The following is a 16,691-nucleotide window of genomic DNA, read 5'->3' as shown; positions in this document are numbered from 1 at the left end:
GAGGAGCTCAAACAGGGCAGGAACCTGATGCAGAGGCCATAGGAGAGTGCTGCTTACTGGCCTATTCCCCCTGGCTTGCTCAGCCTGCTTTTTTGTTTCTTAATAGAACCCAGGACCACTAACCCGAGGCTAGACCCTCCCACAATGAACTGGGCCCTCCTCCATTGATCACTAATTAAGAAAATGACTTAGAGCCGGATTTTATGGAGACGTTTTCTCAATAGAGGTGCCCTCCTTTCAGATGACTCTAGTTTGTGTGTCAAGTTGACAGAAGACCAGCCAGCACAACAGTGATACTCTTCTTTATCCACAGCCTCACTTTTTTTTTTTTGGTCTTTTGTTTCCATTGATTATGGCCATTCTGATTGGGGTAAGATAGAAGCCCAGAGTATCTATAATTTACATTTCTGTAACGATTAAGGATCTGAACACTTTTCAAGATATTTGTTAGCAATTTGTATTTCTTCTTTTGGAAAAAAATCTCTGTTCAATTCTCTAGTTAATTTTCTGATTAGGTTGGTTGCTCTCTTGGTGTTTAGTTTCTTGAGTTCCTTGTATTTAAAAAAATATTTTTATTTAATTTTAATTTATGTGTGTTGGTGTGAGGGTGTTAGATCTTGGAGTTACAGACAGTTATGAGCTGCCATGTGGGTGCTGGGAATTGAACTTGGGTCCTTTGGAAGAGTAGGCAGTGATCTTAACCGCTGAGCCTTCTCTCCAGCCCTCTTGTATATTTTCTATACTAATCCTTTATCAGATGTTGAAGATTTCTTCCTATCCTTTTCATTCAAGGAACAGTATCCTTTGCTGTACAGAAGTCTTTTAATTTGGAAGGTCCCATCTGTTGATTGTTGGCGTACTTGCTTGTGCACGTGGAGTCCTACGCATAATTTTGAATGGCATACTAACTGCTTTTCTTATATCCACAGACGAGCATAGTTCTCATCCCTTGTCAAAGAAGCTTCTATTTGGAATAGATGAATCGTTATAGAAAACCATAACGATCAATATGCATAGAACAACTGATTATAGGGTGCCCAGCCCCAACGGATACATCTACAACACAACTCCTGACCCCACGGCCCAGGGAACACTGCAGGAAGAGGAGTGGGAGAGACTGCAAGAGGGGATTTTAAACAGGAAGGAAAAGTGTGGACACCCTTGCCTTGTTCTTGATTTTCGTGGGAATGCTTCCAGCTTTTCTGCCTATAGAGCCTCTAGGGTGTTTAGATATATGCTTCCATCACCAGTGTCTTCAAATTTTTTTTTTTTTAATGATGAAGGGATGTTGGAGTTTGTCAAAGGCCTTTTCTGCGTTTGTGGAAATGATTATGTGAGTTTCATCTTTGAGTCTATATTTATGTTATTTATTATAGTTACTGATTAGTTGGACCATCCTTGCATGCCTGGAATGAAGCCAAATTGATTGTGGCAGATGCTCTTTTTGATGTGTTCTTGAATTCAGCTTATATTTTATTGAGGCATTTTTACATCTCTGCTCATAGTAGATATTGGTCTGTAGTTTTCTTTTTACTGTGTTTTCATCTGGCTTTGATATCAGGATATTGCTGCCCACACGAGCAGAGTTTGGAAACAGTTCTTTCCTTTTCTTTTTCATGAGACAATTCGAGAAGTGCTAGTGCTTTTTTTTTTTTTTTAAGAGTGTGGTGGAATTTTGCAGTGAATCTGTCTGTGTCTAGACTTTCTTTACAGTGTGTGTGTGTGTTTTCTAGAGGTAAATATTGAGTGTCTTTCTTCTATTGCTCTTGTTTTGTTTGAGATAGGGTCTCTCATTGAATATGGACCTTACTGGTTGGCTAAATTGGTAAGCCATGAGCCCCAAAGATCTACCTGTCTCTGCTCTCCAGAGCTGGGGTCACTGGTGTATGCCTCTCTGCTCAACCTCTGTATTTTTGTGGACCTGCCTTTAACGCTGAGCCATCTCCCCATCCCTGAGCTTGACTTTTATGTGGGCTCTGGGTATCCAAACTTAACTCCTCATGCTTGCACGGGTGGGTCCTTTACCAACTGAGCCATCTCCCCAGGGCCTAGCACTTCTTCAGAATGAATAATGAATAAGTAAATCATTCTAAGTGAAACTCTAAGGCAGCCATTAAGGAGATGCTGCAGGACCTGAGAGATGACCAGGTGCTAAGCAAGTGCGACAGGTGGGAGGCCTATCACGGTCCAGGCGGACCTCGTGGTTTTGGTACTACCATCTATGGTAATGGAAGCGTCACGCTAGAAGCCTATTCCTGAGGTCTCTTAAGTTCTTCAGTGGGTCTACAGGTCTGTCAGTTCACAAGACAGGAGGCCCAGAGAGCCTTCCTATATTCAGCCTGGAAGAGGACTTGTTGTGGGTAAGGTATCAGTGGGCTCAGCCAGGAAGACCTGTGTCATGGTGATGGGAAAATCCGTGGGGGGACTGAGGTGTTAGCCAGGCAGTGTCAGAAATAGTCAAGGACGAAGCAAGAAGATGAAAACTTGTTTAAAAAAAAAAAAGCATGTGGAAGGCTGAACTGCTGAGCTACCATAAGGTCTGGCCTGGCGGTATCAGTGACTCTGAGAGCCACAAGGAGACGTTCTCGCCAGATCTCTATCAAGAAAGCTCAGGGAACGACAGAAAGATGGTAAAAGCCAGAGGTGATGTAGGATTCCAAGGAAACAGTGGCTTCAAGACGCAACAGGATCAATGCACAAGTGAACTCACAGAGAGACCGTGCAGCACACACAGGGCCTGCGCAGGTTCAAGCCAGACTGGGCCCTAGCACTGAGACAGGGAAGTGGACAGGACTCACGCTCGCAGCCAGGAAGTTCTCTGTAGTTGCTACCTACTGGCAAGGGGAAAACCAGCATTCAAAGTGGAGCATCACTGGGTGTACCAAGCACACTCCAGGGCAGGCCCCATGCCCAGGAGTAATTAATTGGCGGACACAAAATAAACTCAGTAGTGTGTGTGTGTGTGTGTGTGTGTGTGTGTGTGTGTGTGTGTGTGTATGTTTTGGTCTAATTTTGCTTTGTTTTGGGATTAAAAAAATATTTATTTATTATTTATACAGTGTTCTGCCTGCATGTTAGCTTGCACACCAGAAAAGGGCACCAGATCTCAGTATAGGTGGTTGTGAGCCACCATGTGGTTGCTGGGAATTGAACTCAGGACCTTTGGAAGATCAGACAGGGCTCTTAACCACTGAGCCATCTCTCCAGCCCTGTTTTGGGATTTTTTTTTTTTTGGTCTTATTGTTCTTTTGCTTGTTTATTTTGACTTTTCGTTTTTGTGGGGCTTTTGCTAGAAACACAGAACACTGGAGTGTAGCCTCCTGTTAGCAGGTCAGGCTGGCTCAGAGGAATACCAGGCCAGAACAGAAAGAGAGAAGCAAAGTGTACCACACAGGTGTAACCACACACGGCTGCGATGCAAACCAGGTGGTCTGAACAGTTTCCCCATCAGGCGTTGCTAACCATGTGGTGCAGTTTTGACTCTGGTTCTCATAAATTCACTCTGATAAGACTTTCGAAGAAGTCCCCCCCCCCTATTCAGAGTGTGACATGTAAAAACAGCGGCTTCTTCTGGAAGGTATTTCTAAGATATTGAATCTTACAGCTTTGCATAAGATACACCCGCAGTCTGCTGAAGATATCCTGGCGTGCTTCCAATCTCCGCTTGTTAAAACCACCGACAGGCCCGGGTTCATGTCATTTTCCTACGTAGCCACCAGAGGACAGTGCCAGACTGCAAGTCGGCCCTCAACAGAGTCTGTCTTAAACCTTAAGAGAATTTTACTTCGAAACATTGATTTCCCCCGCTTCAATATAATCTGGAAGCTAGAAATCCTTTCTAACAAAGAAACATAAGGCTAACCACTAACTGGACCCCGCTGACGAGGCTGCCCTGGCTAAGAGACAGGTTCCTGCTCAGTGCATTTCTTCCTCTGCTTGCTGTTTGGAGGGACCGAACCTCAGGAAAGGCGGTCTTGAGGAGGTCCAACCAGTCTCTGGAGACAAGAGATTGTCCTACAAGCCCTGGGCTTGTTATGAGAGAAGCAAGGGGCTGGAGAGATGGCTCAGAGGTTGAGAGGACTGTCTGTTCTTCCGAAGGTCCTGAGTTCAAATCCCAGAAATCATGTTTATGTACAATCATCTATAATGTTATCTGGGCCCTCTTCGGTTATGCATTTATACAGTACATAGTGTATAAATAATAAATAAATCTTAAAAAAGAGAGAGAGAGAAGCAAGCCTGTCTCTCTCGCTCCCCCACACGATCCTGCCGCAGGTCTTGGAACCTTAGTCAGAGCTCTCACTGTGCTGTTTGGATTTTCAGTCTCAATGGTTGGGAGGTAATACATTTATTTTTCTTTATGAAGTTAATCTCTTTTTATAGTGATGAAGCTGACTAATGTGCGTCAGTGCGCATGCGGACACACATAAGAAATTAAAGTTTTCTTTCTCTTGTCCCTACTTTTTCTTTCTTCAGAAAAATACTTTTGCCTAGGTTTTTAATAAAATGTATGATTATTTTGATCTTTGTATAACAGGCAAACAGATTCTTGCTAATTTTAAATAAGATGAGTTGACGTTTAAAATTCCTTACTGAAAAATCTGTATACACACACATACACACAAGTCCCCAGTAGAATCTGCTTTTGTAATAAGAAGGATATTACAAGGATAGACTATTATCTAACATCCAGATTGTTTAAAATCTCATTTATTCATATGGGAAGGGGATTTTATAAAAATCAATTCACAACCTTAAACATTAGACATTTAAAATAAAATGTTTTCACAAATTCTTAGGCTATAATGCTAAAGAGAGAAAGAGAGAGAGAGAGAGAGAGAGAGAGAGAGAGAGAGAGAGAGAGAGAGATTCCTTGACTATAAAAATTTGAAAGGTTAGAGCCAGGTGTGGTGGCGCACGCCTTTAATCCCAGGACTCAGGAGGCAGAAGCAGGTGTACCTCTGTGAATCTGAGGCCAGCCTGGTCTACAAAGAGAGTTTCAGACAGCCAGGGTTATTACACAGAGAAATCCTGTCTGGAAAAACAAAACAAAATAAAGTAAAAAAGAAAAAAAGAAAAAAAAATTGAAAGGTTGAAGAGTCTAGTGAATTTAGAGTTTGTGTTTGACAGTGAATTAAACAACAATTACAGGAGTTGTGAAGGAAGCAAAAGTGTTTCCTGTCTTACTCAGGCAGATGAAGACTCAGAAACCATTTAAAACCCACTAGTTTGGATGTCTTGACAGGAAACAGCGACATTAGGAATATCCCAGAAAACCTTTCTAACCCAGTCGAGGGAAAAATTCTTTCATAATAAATTTAATTCCTCTCATTCCTGGATTTTAAGTCTCTGCTGTCCTCCACAGCTTGAAGTGTGTGAGCAAAGGACTTGGGGGCGGGAAGTTTTTCGGTCACTCCAACCTCAGCTTTAAAATGAGCAGCCAACCAAACAAAACTCTGAGAGTTTAAGATTTAAAATTTCATTGTTTTTTTTTTCTTTATATAGTTCACCACAAGCGCTGTTTCATCATTTTTCCCCCACAGCAATGAGGGAAGTAGTGGCCAAACTTTATGCCTGCATAGGGAAAGGCCGGCGCTTACTGAACCAGAAATACTTAGGGGAAAACAGGCGCTTATGACCCCGACGTGATTTGAACACGCAACCTTCTGATCTGGAGTCAGACGCGCTACCATTGCGCCACGAGGTCACTGATACAAGATAGTTTTCTTGATCCTCTAAGGCTTTAGCATCCAAGCGGCTTTCTCGTGCAATTCCTCTTCCTCCCGGACTTGCACGCAGAGTCCCCGAGGCGGCGCCTAACCTCCCAGGCAGGTCCTGTCCCCAGGCTGGGAAGAGAGGAAAACAGACCCCGCAGGTCACACACACTTAACAGAATGCTCTGAGTTGTGTCATCACCCCTCCCCTTCCCTCTCTAGCTATAAGACTTGAACGTATTGAAAACTGGGCCTCATCTTAAAAATAAGCAACCACACCCACCGTTGTAAGCATCCCTAAGCCCTGGCCAGATGAAGGGGCGGAGCCCGCCCTGCTGTCAGTCACAGGCGGAGCCTCCTCAGTGGCCAGTGGCTTACCGGCATAGGTGCACCCATCAACACTGCGGTTTTGTCTGATGCTCAGCTCACTTTTAATCTACGGGAGGTTCACCGTCCATCTTCTTTTCCTGTCACGCTCCCCTTCTCATCCCTTAAGGGAAAGGCATGCTGTTTTCAGCGTCCTCCATCCTAAGGGGGAGGGGGGGGGGCAGGAGGTGCCTGCAGTTAGTAGGGCTTATTGCACAGATCACGTGGCTGGGTGAGTTTCTCCATTGTAAAGTTCCCTTTCTCCTTTTTGAAATAATAAATATCTAAGGCTGTGGTTTGTGAGCTCCCGTGTCTCAGGATGCCCTTCCATTGGGATACCTTCTCCCCTCAGAGCTGCGGTTTCTGTGTCCCAGGATAGCCGTCCATCCGAGCAGGAAGGCTAACATGTATACTCTATATTATTTTCTCTCCATAAAATATTAACTGCTGGAGCAACCACAGATGCTGGGCGTTATCACTATGTAAATCTGTAGCCCGTTAAATGACACTCGGCTCCTTTAGCTTCAATAACTGTTAAATAAACAATTGAGTATGTCGGGGATAAACAGTGAGTGGAGTATGCTCAGAGTTTAGTAATGACTAGGAGAAGAGGCACAGAAGATTATTATTATTATTAGTTAATTTATTTTTATTTTTTTGAGACAGCATTTCTCTTTGTAGCCTTGTTTGTCCTGGATTCACTTTGTAGACCAGGCTGACCTCGAATTCACAGAGATCCGCCTGCCTCTGCCTCCCGAGTGCTGGGATTAAAGGTCTGCACCATCACCACCTGGCCCAAGGATCTCATTCTAAAAGCATAAAAAAATTTCAAAAGAATGTTAATGAGTTAAAAAAGAGATCTCAATGCAGATACAGGAGGCATTTATGACACTAAATGGACAAGATCAGAAAAGAACCTCCTTACATCGTATTATGATTAAAACAGTGAGTATACCAGACATAGAAAGTGCTTAAAATGGCAAGAAAGAAACATCAAGTCGTCTGTAGAGGCAAGCCCATCAGATTAGCAGTAGGTTTGGGCAACAAAAACTTTAAGAATAAATCAGGCTCTGCGAGGACATTTTTCAAGTTCTCAAAGGTGACAACTGCAAACCCAGAAAAGCTATCTGTCATATTTGAAAGAGAAGCAAAAACTTTTCATGATAAAAATAGCTAATAATTTTATAACCATTAAGTCGAGTGTTCAGAAGATATTTAAAGTCATCCTTCAGACTAAAGAGAAAAACAAATCCACCCACGCAGCCACTGGGAAGATTAAACATGCTAGTATTTAGCGAGAAAGGAAGAGGAGGAAGGCAGACATTGCAAAGTTAAGAAATGGAGAAATAGCAGGTCTCTGGGGCTGGAGAAATGGCTCAGCCTCAGCGGTTAAGAACACTGTCTGCTCTTCTAGAGGACCCAGGTTCAGTTCTCAGCACCCTAGTGGCAGCTCATAACTGCGTATAACTCCAGTTCCCTGGTATCTGACACCTGCACACAGACATACTGTGTCACACAGACATTTGTGTAAACACCAACGCACATAAAATAAGAATAAATAAATAAATGGCAGGGATCAGAACACATCGTTCAATAATTATTCTAAGTATTTATGCTCTTAATTCCACAATTAAAAGACACAGACTGGAGACTGGGCCAAAAAGCAGGAACGATGCAGTTATTGCTTCTAATAAATGTACCTTGCCGTAAAAGAGAACTCCCACCTCAGGTGGGGGATGGGAAAAGGTCTTCCAAGTACATGGAACTGGGAAGTGAGTGGGAGCAATTGTTCTAATATCCATCAAAGCCGACTCCAAACAAAAATCAGTGAGAAAGACAAGGAGCACCTGCCTCATGCTGACTGAGGACGATTCATCAAGAGGACATTACTATTCTCGCCTAGTCCACAAACAGGGCTGCACCCAGTTTCATAAAATAAGTACTCCCAGATGCAGAGTCGCTGAGTAACCCAGGAACAGTGGCCACAGTGCTCCACTGTCATAAACGGGCAAACTACCCAGACAGAAAGCTGACAAATATTGGAATTCAATGACATCATAGATCAACTGAACCTAACAGACACCTATAGAACGTCCCATCCAAGTCCCTCGGAATATACATTTTTTTTTCACAGCCTGTGGGCCTTTCTCTATGACAGATCATAGATGATCACGTATATGCCACAGATACACATCAGAGAAAAGGCAGCCCCTACAACAACTGGTGCTGGGAAAACTGCGTATCTACACACAGAAGAGCCATGGGCTTCTGTTTACTGGAGATTTTCTTTTTTAAAGATTTATTTACTTATTTATTACATATATAGTATTCTGCCAACATGTACACCTGCAGGCCAGAAGAGGGCACCAGATCTCATTATTATAGATGGTTGTGAGCCACCATGTGGGTTGCTGGGAGTTGAACTCGGGACCTCTGGAAGAACAGCCAGTGCTCTAAACTGCTGAGCCATCTCTCCAGCTCCCTGTTTACTGGAGATTTAGGAGGATGGCTCACCAGGGAATGAGTTACACAACAGCCTTATGCCAACAGGGACATGGGACATAGTCTGTGGCTTTACTAGCTTCGCTAAGCCATGTGGTGGGATAGGATCTCTATGTTGTAGGGTGGACTTTGGTGGATCTCAGTGACCTAGACTGACTTCTAAAAACCATAAAACAATTTAGAGGAGATAAGGGAAGGATGAAACCGAGAAAGGGGCCTGTCTGGGTTACTTGATGGCAAGTGTAGCAAGATTTGTGTCAGCTTGGAATTCCTAGAGAAAAATCAGAAAGTCAAATGGCGTGCGTGCTTGTGAGCTTCTGGAAGTTTTTAAACCTAAGAAGTTCACAGAGGATGTAACTAGTAAAACAGTACAGGTTAAAAAATAATCCGCTGGGTGGTGGTGGCTCACACCTTTAATCCTAGCACTCAGGAGGCAGAGGCAGGTGGATCCCTGTGAGTTCAAGGCCATCCTGGTCTACAATGTGAGTCCAGGACAGCCGGAAAAAAAAAAAAAAAGATTAGTCGTGTCCTAGGAGTGGGTACTGGGGGTGGGGATTGTTTGGCTATCCTGGGACACCATCAGCAAGTGGTGTGGTCAACAGGAAGGTGAGAGCCACAGTCCTAGCAAGAAGCTGGCTCCAGTGGCCGGCACAGCAGGCTATAGGGTGCCTTTCCTTAGGCTTTAGCTAGGCCAGCTCAGAGAAATGACACAATGATCCCGTAGAAATAATAGTTTACAAGGATAAAGCCAGATCTATGGGTTACAGAGGGCCAGATGAAGTAATATCTACCAACTGTGCCACTGTACCTGGCAATCCTCTTTTGACAGAACAACTGACAAAAGTGATGGGATTTTTTTAAAAAAGTATCTTCAGCTGCCCAAGGTCAACTGTCGCTTGTTATGGATTATGGTGAAGCCTGCAAACATCTCGTAAGCTCTCTATAAAAGATTTCCTTACGTAATGCTGACCCTTGACTGTCTTAGAGATGAAAACACATGAGAGGAGCAATAAAGGCAGCCGTTGAAAGTTTAAAGTGAAGGGCTGGAGAGATGGCTCAGAGATTAAGAGCACTGGCTGCTCTTCCTTAGGTCTCGAGTTCAATTCCCAGCAACCACATGGTGGCTCACAACCATCTGTAATGAGATCTGGTGCCTTCTTGTGGTGAGCAGGCACACGTGTGGGCAGAATACTGTATAAATAATAAATCTTAAAAAAAGTTTAAAGTGAAACATCCTATATGGGTTTAAAGGGGGGAATTTCTAAGACTCATAAAGATCCAAGTCCAGAGGTAGATGACCCCATAGGAACTGGTCAAAGAGGCTGTCGCGCCCTCCCCCCAGTAGCATCTACTGTGATAAAACACCAGGACCAAAAGCAACGTATGGAAGACAGCTGGGGCAGGAAGCCGGCAAGTTACATTTTGCATTATACACAGAAGGCCAAGAGGGTGAAGAGGAAGCAGGGGGCCAAGGCTATAAACGCTCAAAGGCCACGCCCCAGTGATGTCCATCATCCGTCAAGGCTCCACATCCTAAAAGTTCCTTCATCTCCCCAAAGAGAGCCCTTGCTGAGCCTTGTGGTTCTTGCTTCTTCATTGTGTTTGGCACAATTGTGTCATTTCCCCCTTTGTTTGTTTGATTTTTATGTGCGTCTTCCTGTTAGATCCATCTGGATTTATGATCCTCAGGAAAGTTGACTGCAGTAGCAACCATGGGTTTGACAGGAGTCCCAGTGTTAGCTGCAGGAGGAAACGCTGCGCTCTTGTGTTCTTTAGAAGGTTCGGAGACAGGAAAACTAGGGTCCTAGTTGCCAAAAATATACTTTTATAGATTCTCTCTGTTTCTTTGTTTGTCTTTCTTTCTCTTTCTTTCCCTCCCTCCCTCTCTTTCTTTCTTCTCTCTGTCTCTCTCTTTCCTTTCTGTGTCTCTCTGTGTCTCTGTCACTGTCTCTCTTTGAGCCAGGGACATCAGTGTTTAAGAATTGGAGTGAGGGGGGAACGTGGGAGGGAGTGAAAAGCGTCAAGTGAGGATGAGAAGGTAAGTACTTCTGTGGGGTTAGTGAAATGAAACGCAGCAGAGAAGAACTGTATATCAGCCTTAGGGGGACAAACTGCCTTTTCTAGCAAGACACAAGTTAAACATTTAAAGTGCAAAAACATACATATTAAGAAAAGAATGAAAGTTTTAAAAAGGTATGGCTACACAATTGAAACTAAAAATGAAAAACGTAGCTGTCTGAAGGCAGGTGCTGTGGTGCCTGCTTTTGATCACATCCCAGAACTCAGGAGTCAGAGGCAGAGGGATCTCTGGGAGTTCAAGGCCGGCCCAGCCAGAGCTGCATAGTGAGGCACTGTCCTAAAGCAATTATATACCTCTGTGTGTACACAAATGAAGTAGAAGAGACCATGTTTGTAGTCAGTGCCTCCTCATCATTGAGGGAAGAGTTCATGCCAAGTTGTTCTTAGTTTTGTTGGCCAGGGTTCTGTATGAAGTTCTGTCACAGACTTCCGATGACCCGTGTGGTACCTTCCTGCTGTGGCCAGAGTGACAGATGATGAGCCGTTCTTAGCTTGACTCCTTCCGCACACCTGTGCCGTGACCTCCAGGGAGGGTTCTGCAGCGAGTCTTCTGCGGCTTAGATTCGGATGCTACGCCACAGTCCACATTCTGCTGCGTTCTTGCCAGGGTCACTGTGGAGCTGGGCTTTGAGGTCTTCTGTACGCAGGCGACTCCCAGTGTGGCTCACAGTCTCCTTCGCCTGCCTGTGGATCAAGACGTAGAATTTGCAGCTCCTTCTCCAGCTCCGTGTCATGCAGCCCCCATGCTTCCCGCCGTGACAATAGAGGACTAAACCTCTGAAACTGTCAGGCAGCTCCAATGAAATGTTTTCTTTTATAGTAGTTGCCTTGGTTATGGTGTCTCTTCACAGCCATAAAACCATACCTAAGTCAGACATGGCAGTAACATGCTTATGGGCAGGCTGAGAGCACGGAAGGGAAGTGAGGCACGTGAACCGTATGCGTAGTCAACATAATTTTTCCTTAAAAAAAAAAACAAACCCTTTTTCACACGATATATTTGGATCATATTCCTTTTCCTTTCTCTGTCCCTTTCAGATCTTCCTCACCCAACCTCACATGCTTTCTCTCTCTCACTCAAGCACCTCCCTCATAAGAAGGAGCGTCAAAACAAAACAACATGACAAAAATACAAAAACAAAGCAAAAAACCAAACAAAATAAGACCACCACCACCACCACAACACAACAACAACAACAACAACAAAACAACCACAGAGTCAGTTTTGTTCTGGGCAACTGCTCCTGAGCATGGGGCCTGCCGTGGAGTGTGGTTGACATATCCGGTGACTCCCAGTGACATCACAGATTTCTCCTTTCCCAGGAGGTATCAGTTGCAATTGGCTTTTTGTTTCCTGGTGGGAATTTGTGATGGCTTCCCTTCTTCCTGTTGGGACTTTATCTGGCTTGAACTTGTGCAGGTCTCTTGTGCGCTGTCACAGTCTCTGTGAGTTCATATGTTCGTCAGTCCTGTTGTGTCGGGAACACACTGTTGCCTTGGGGTCGTCCACCTTCTCTGGCTTTCACAATTTGTTTCCTCTTTTGCACAAATCCCTGAGCCCTGAGCGCGAGTGTGGTGTGTGTGTGTGTGTGTGTGTGTGTGTGTGTGTGTGTGTGTGTGTGTGTTAATGAAGACATTCCTTTAGGACTCAGCGCTCCACAGTGTCTCTCTCTCTGCACATTGTCTACTTGTGGAGCTTTCTCTCTCTTTTTAAATCAATTAAATACTAATTTACTTTACATCCTGATCGTGAGCATCCCTGTTGGAGGATGGTTTTGTACACTGTGTATTCAAATGATGATTTCTGTACCCAGAGACCTGGTTATAGTCTGGACTTTGGCATTGCCATTATTATGAAGTGTCTTCTGTCTAGGTGTGTTGTAAACACTGTTTTCCATCACGTTCTGATTGGTCAAAGGCAGGACTTCTGAGCCCAGGGAGAGGGGTCTCAGTTGAGGACCAAAGGAGTTGCCATTGGGACATGGCTGGAGAAGGCACAGCCAGGGTGAGATTACGGCTACAGGAAACAGACCATGTGGCTGGGAAGTATGCCCAGCCAGGGTTAGAATAGGGAGTAGTTGCCCAGCTGCAGTTCCTAAAGCTTTTAGTAAACAAACAGGTCTCTGTGACATTACTCAGGAGCTAGGGCAGGCAGAGTAAACTGCACTTTCACACTTCTTCTCTCTCCTCTCCTTCCAGCTGGGTCTCTTTATTAATCATCATCTCCTTCAAGAAGCTTCTCTGACGAGGGGTGGGCAGTGTTCTGATCCATGGGTACAGCGGTTTGTTATTAGGAGTTACTTTATTGCTATGTTTTTTATCAGAGTAATAGCAGCAGATTTTCTTCTAAGGGCCATGACTTACCTAGCCTCAAGTTCAGTGTCAGGTATGGGTTCCACTTCATGGAGTGGTTGGTTACTCATAACATTCTTGCCACCATTACACTAATATGTCTGGTAGGCGCGTCACTGTTAAAGGTCACAGAGTTTGTAGCTGAGTGACATTGATGATAACATTTTCCTCCTGTAGCATGCAAAGTACCTTCTAGCACCATAAATATTGGTCAGTACGGTTACATCTTCTAATTGGGTACCAGATCAGTTTCTTCAAGTTCAAGGACATAAGCTATGCCTTCAACGATAAAGCCTTGCCATCAGGCTGTGGAGAATAAACAGTAGTATTGACAACAGCCTATGATGTTTGAGTGTGCCTGTAGAAGCCCTCGGGCCAGTGGCTCAACAAGATGCAGCCTAGCCAGTCCCAGCCCTGGAGGTTTTACTCGGTGGTATTAGCTGTCTAGCTGAAGCCTGTCTCTTCATTATATAGTGACTCCATTTAATTCCTTTTATATATGAATATATTTTTTGGAGACTTCCACAGTGGTAGGCTTCCACATGGCTTTTCAGAGGCCTTTAGCGTTAGTTGTCCCTCCCTGTTCTCCCTCTTTTACCTGCCTTCCCATCTCTCTCCCCCTTTTTTTTTATCCTATTAATTTGCCCTTTATCTCTTTATAACACTTTATTTTATTTCCTCTTCCTCAGAAGATACCCCTCTCCCTCTGGCCCTTACTATCTACCTAACCTCTGCGGTTATTTTTACTGAAACACAATATCTAAAGCCTAAAAGCTAATAGCCACATACAACAGAAAACATGCGTTATTTGTCCTTTTTTTTTTTCTTTTTGATTACCTCAGTCAGGATGATTAGTTTTACCTCCATCCACTTACCCTGAAAATTAATAATTTCATTTTTCTTAACTGCTGAATAATAATCCACTGTAAAAATGTACCACATTTTCATTGTCTATTCATCAACTGATGCACATGTAGGCTTTTTCCAATTTCTGGCTATTACGAATAAAGAGTCCTTTGGGTATTTGCCCAAGAGTGGCACAGTTGGGCCTTGTGGTGGATCAGTTTTCAACTTTTTGAGGAAGCTCCTCACTTATTTACATAGTAGCTGTACCAGTTTGCACTCCCACAAAAGCAATAAATGTTCTCCTTTCCCCACACACTCACCAGCAGGTGCTGTCATTTGTTTTATTGATTTTGGCCATTCTGCCTGGGGCCAGATGAAATCTCAAAGTAGTTGTAACTTGCATTTCCCTGATTTCTAAGGCCATAAAAATGTTTAAAGTGTTTTACAATACATTAATTACTTTTTCTTTTTTTTTTTTTTAAATTGCTGTAATAAGACACCACGACCGAGGCAACTTTATAAAACAAAGTATTTAGTTTGGGCCTACAGTTTCATGGGTGAGAGTCCATGAACAAAGGGAGAGTGGCAGGAACAGCTGGGAGCTCACATGTAATCCACAGTAGGAGGCAGAGGGGAGAGAGTCCTGAGAATCTCGCAATCTCAAAACCCAATCTAAGGACACGCCTCCAACGAGGCCACGCCTCCTAGTCATCCCCAGTTTCACCAACTGGTGACCAAGTATTCAAATATATGAGCCATTATATATGTGTGGGCCGTTCTCATCCAAGCTGTCACACTCAGCCGCTCGTGTTTCAATCTTTTGAGAACTGCTTAGTTTTATACCCTATTTTAAAGTCTGCTTGAGTTTCTTCTCTTTTTTTTAGTTCTTTATATCGTCTCAATACTAACCCTCTACCGGATGTATAATTAATTGGCTAAGTTTTCCCCCATTCTTCAGGCTGCTACTTTGTTCGCACGATTGTGTTCTTTGCTGTGTTTTGAGCTTTATGAGATCCCGCTAGTGACTGTGTTATCGGTGTCCCGGTCAGAAATTCCCTGCCCGGCCAATTAGTTCTAGCCCATCCCCCACTCCTCTTCCATCAGATCCTGGGTAATTGGTATTATATTGTTGCAGTTCTTGATCTCTTTGGAGTTCAGTTTTGTGCAGAGTAACAGATATGGATCTATTTGAATTCTGCTTCATGCGAGTATGCAGGGTTTTTATTTTCATTCAATTCTAAAATGTTTGAAATGTTGTTTATTTCTGTCTTGATTCAGTTTTCATTCAGTATTGAGTTGCTCAGCTACTGTTAAGGTTGTATGCTTTCCGCCGTTTTTATTGTTGACAACAATTTCTTTTTTCTTTTAAAATTTTATTTAATTTAATTTATGTGCATGTGTTGGTGTAGGGGTGTCAGGTCTTGGAGTTACAGACAGTTGTGAGCTGCCATGTGGGTGCTGGGAATTGAACCAGGGTCCTTTGGAAGATCAGGCAGTGCTCTTAACCGCTGAGCCATCTCTCCAGCAACAATTTCTAATCTATAGTGGACAGATGTGATGCAGGAGCTTATTTGAGTTTTCTCATATCTGTTAAGCCCAGCTTTGTGTCCTAATTTGTGGTCAGTTTTAGAGAAAGTTCCATGAGCTGATCAGAAGAACATATATTTAGTGTTTCAGACTCTATTAGTCCAATTTGATTTATGACATTATTTAACCGTGGTGTTTCTTTGTTTAGGTTTTTATCCCCTCTATGTTGGCAGGAGTCGGGGTACGGTGAAGTCATCTAGTTGTACCACATTAGCATCTATATGTGATTTTAGCTGTAGCAGTTTCTTTTATGGACTTGGATGCCCTTATGTTTGGTGTATAAATGTTTAGAATTGTAGTATTCTCTGAAATTTTCCTTTGGTGAGTATGTAGTCTCTTTTCCTATCTCTTCTGATTAACTTTGGAGTCTATTTTGTCAGATATTAAAAGAGCTATATCGATGGGCTGTGGTGGTGCACACCTTTAATCCCAGCACTCAAGAGGCAGAGGCAGGTAGATCTCTGTGAGTTCGAGGCCAGCCTGGTCTACAAAGCGAGTCCAGTGCAGCCAGGGCTACACAGAGAAACCCTTTCTCAAAAAATAAAAAATAAAAAATAAAAAATTAAAATAAAAAAATTAAAAAAGGGGCTGGAAAGATGGCTCAGAGTTTAAGAGCACTGTTTGTTCTTCCTAAGGTCCTTAGTTCAATTCCCATCAACCACATGGTGACTCACAACCATCTCTAGTGAGATCTGGTGCCCTCTTCTGGTGTGCAGGCACACATATAGGCAGAATACTGTATAAATAATAAATAAATCTTTAAAAAAAAAACCACAGAAGAGCTATGTCTGCTTGTGTCTTGGTTCCATTTGATGGGAATACCCTTTTCTATCCATGTACCCTATTTGTTCATGATGGTGAGGTATTTTTTTGGATGAAGCATAAAGGCGGATTACGTTTTTTAATCCATTCTGTTGGTCTGTGACTTTTTATTGTGCAGTTGAGGTCACTAGTAGTGAGAATTATTAATAAGCAGTGTTTACTTCTGTAATTTTGTTATTTAGGTCTTCCCTTTTGATTATTTATTCCTAGTTTCCTCTTGGATATAGTTAACCTTTTCAGACTGAAGTCTTCCTTCTACTGCTTTGTATAAAGCTGGTCTGGTGGATAGAAATTGGTTAAAAATTTTTTTTCAAGACAGGATTTCTCTGTGTAGCCTTGGCTGTCCTAGACTCATTTTGTTGATAAGGCTGGCCTTGAATGCACAGCAATCTGCCTGCCTCTGCCTCCTGAGATTAAAGGTAT

The sequence above is a fragment of the Acomys minous genome, assembly GCF_964271855.1.
Source record: "Acomys minous genome assembly, chromosome: 16".
Classification (NCBI taxonomy): Eukaryota; Metazoa; Chordata; class Mammalia; order Rodentia; family Muridae; genus Acomys; species Acomys minous.
The sequence above is the reverse complement of the archived record's forward strand: the minus strand, read 5'-3'. Positions refer to the sequence as shown.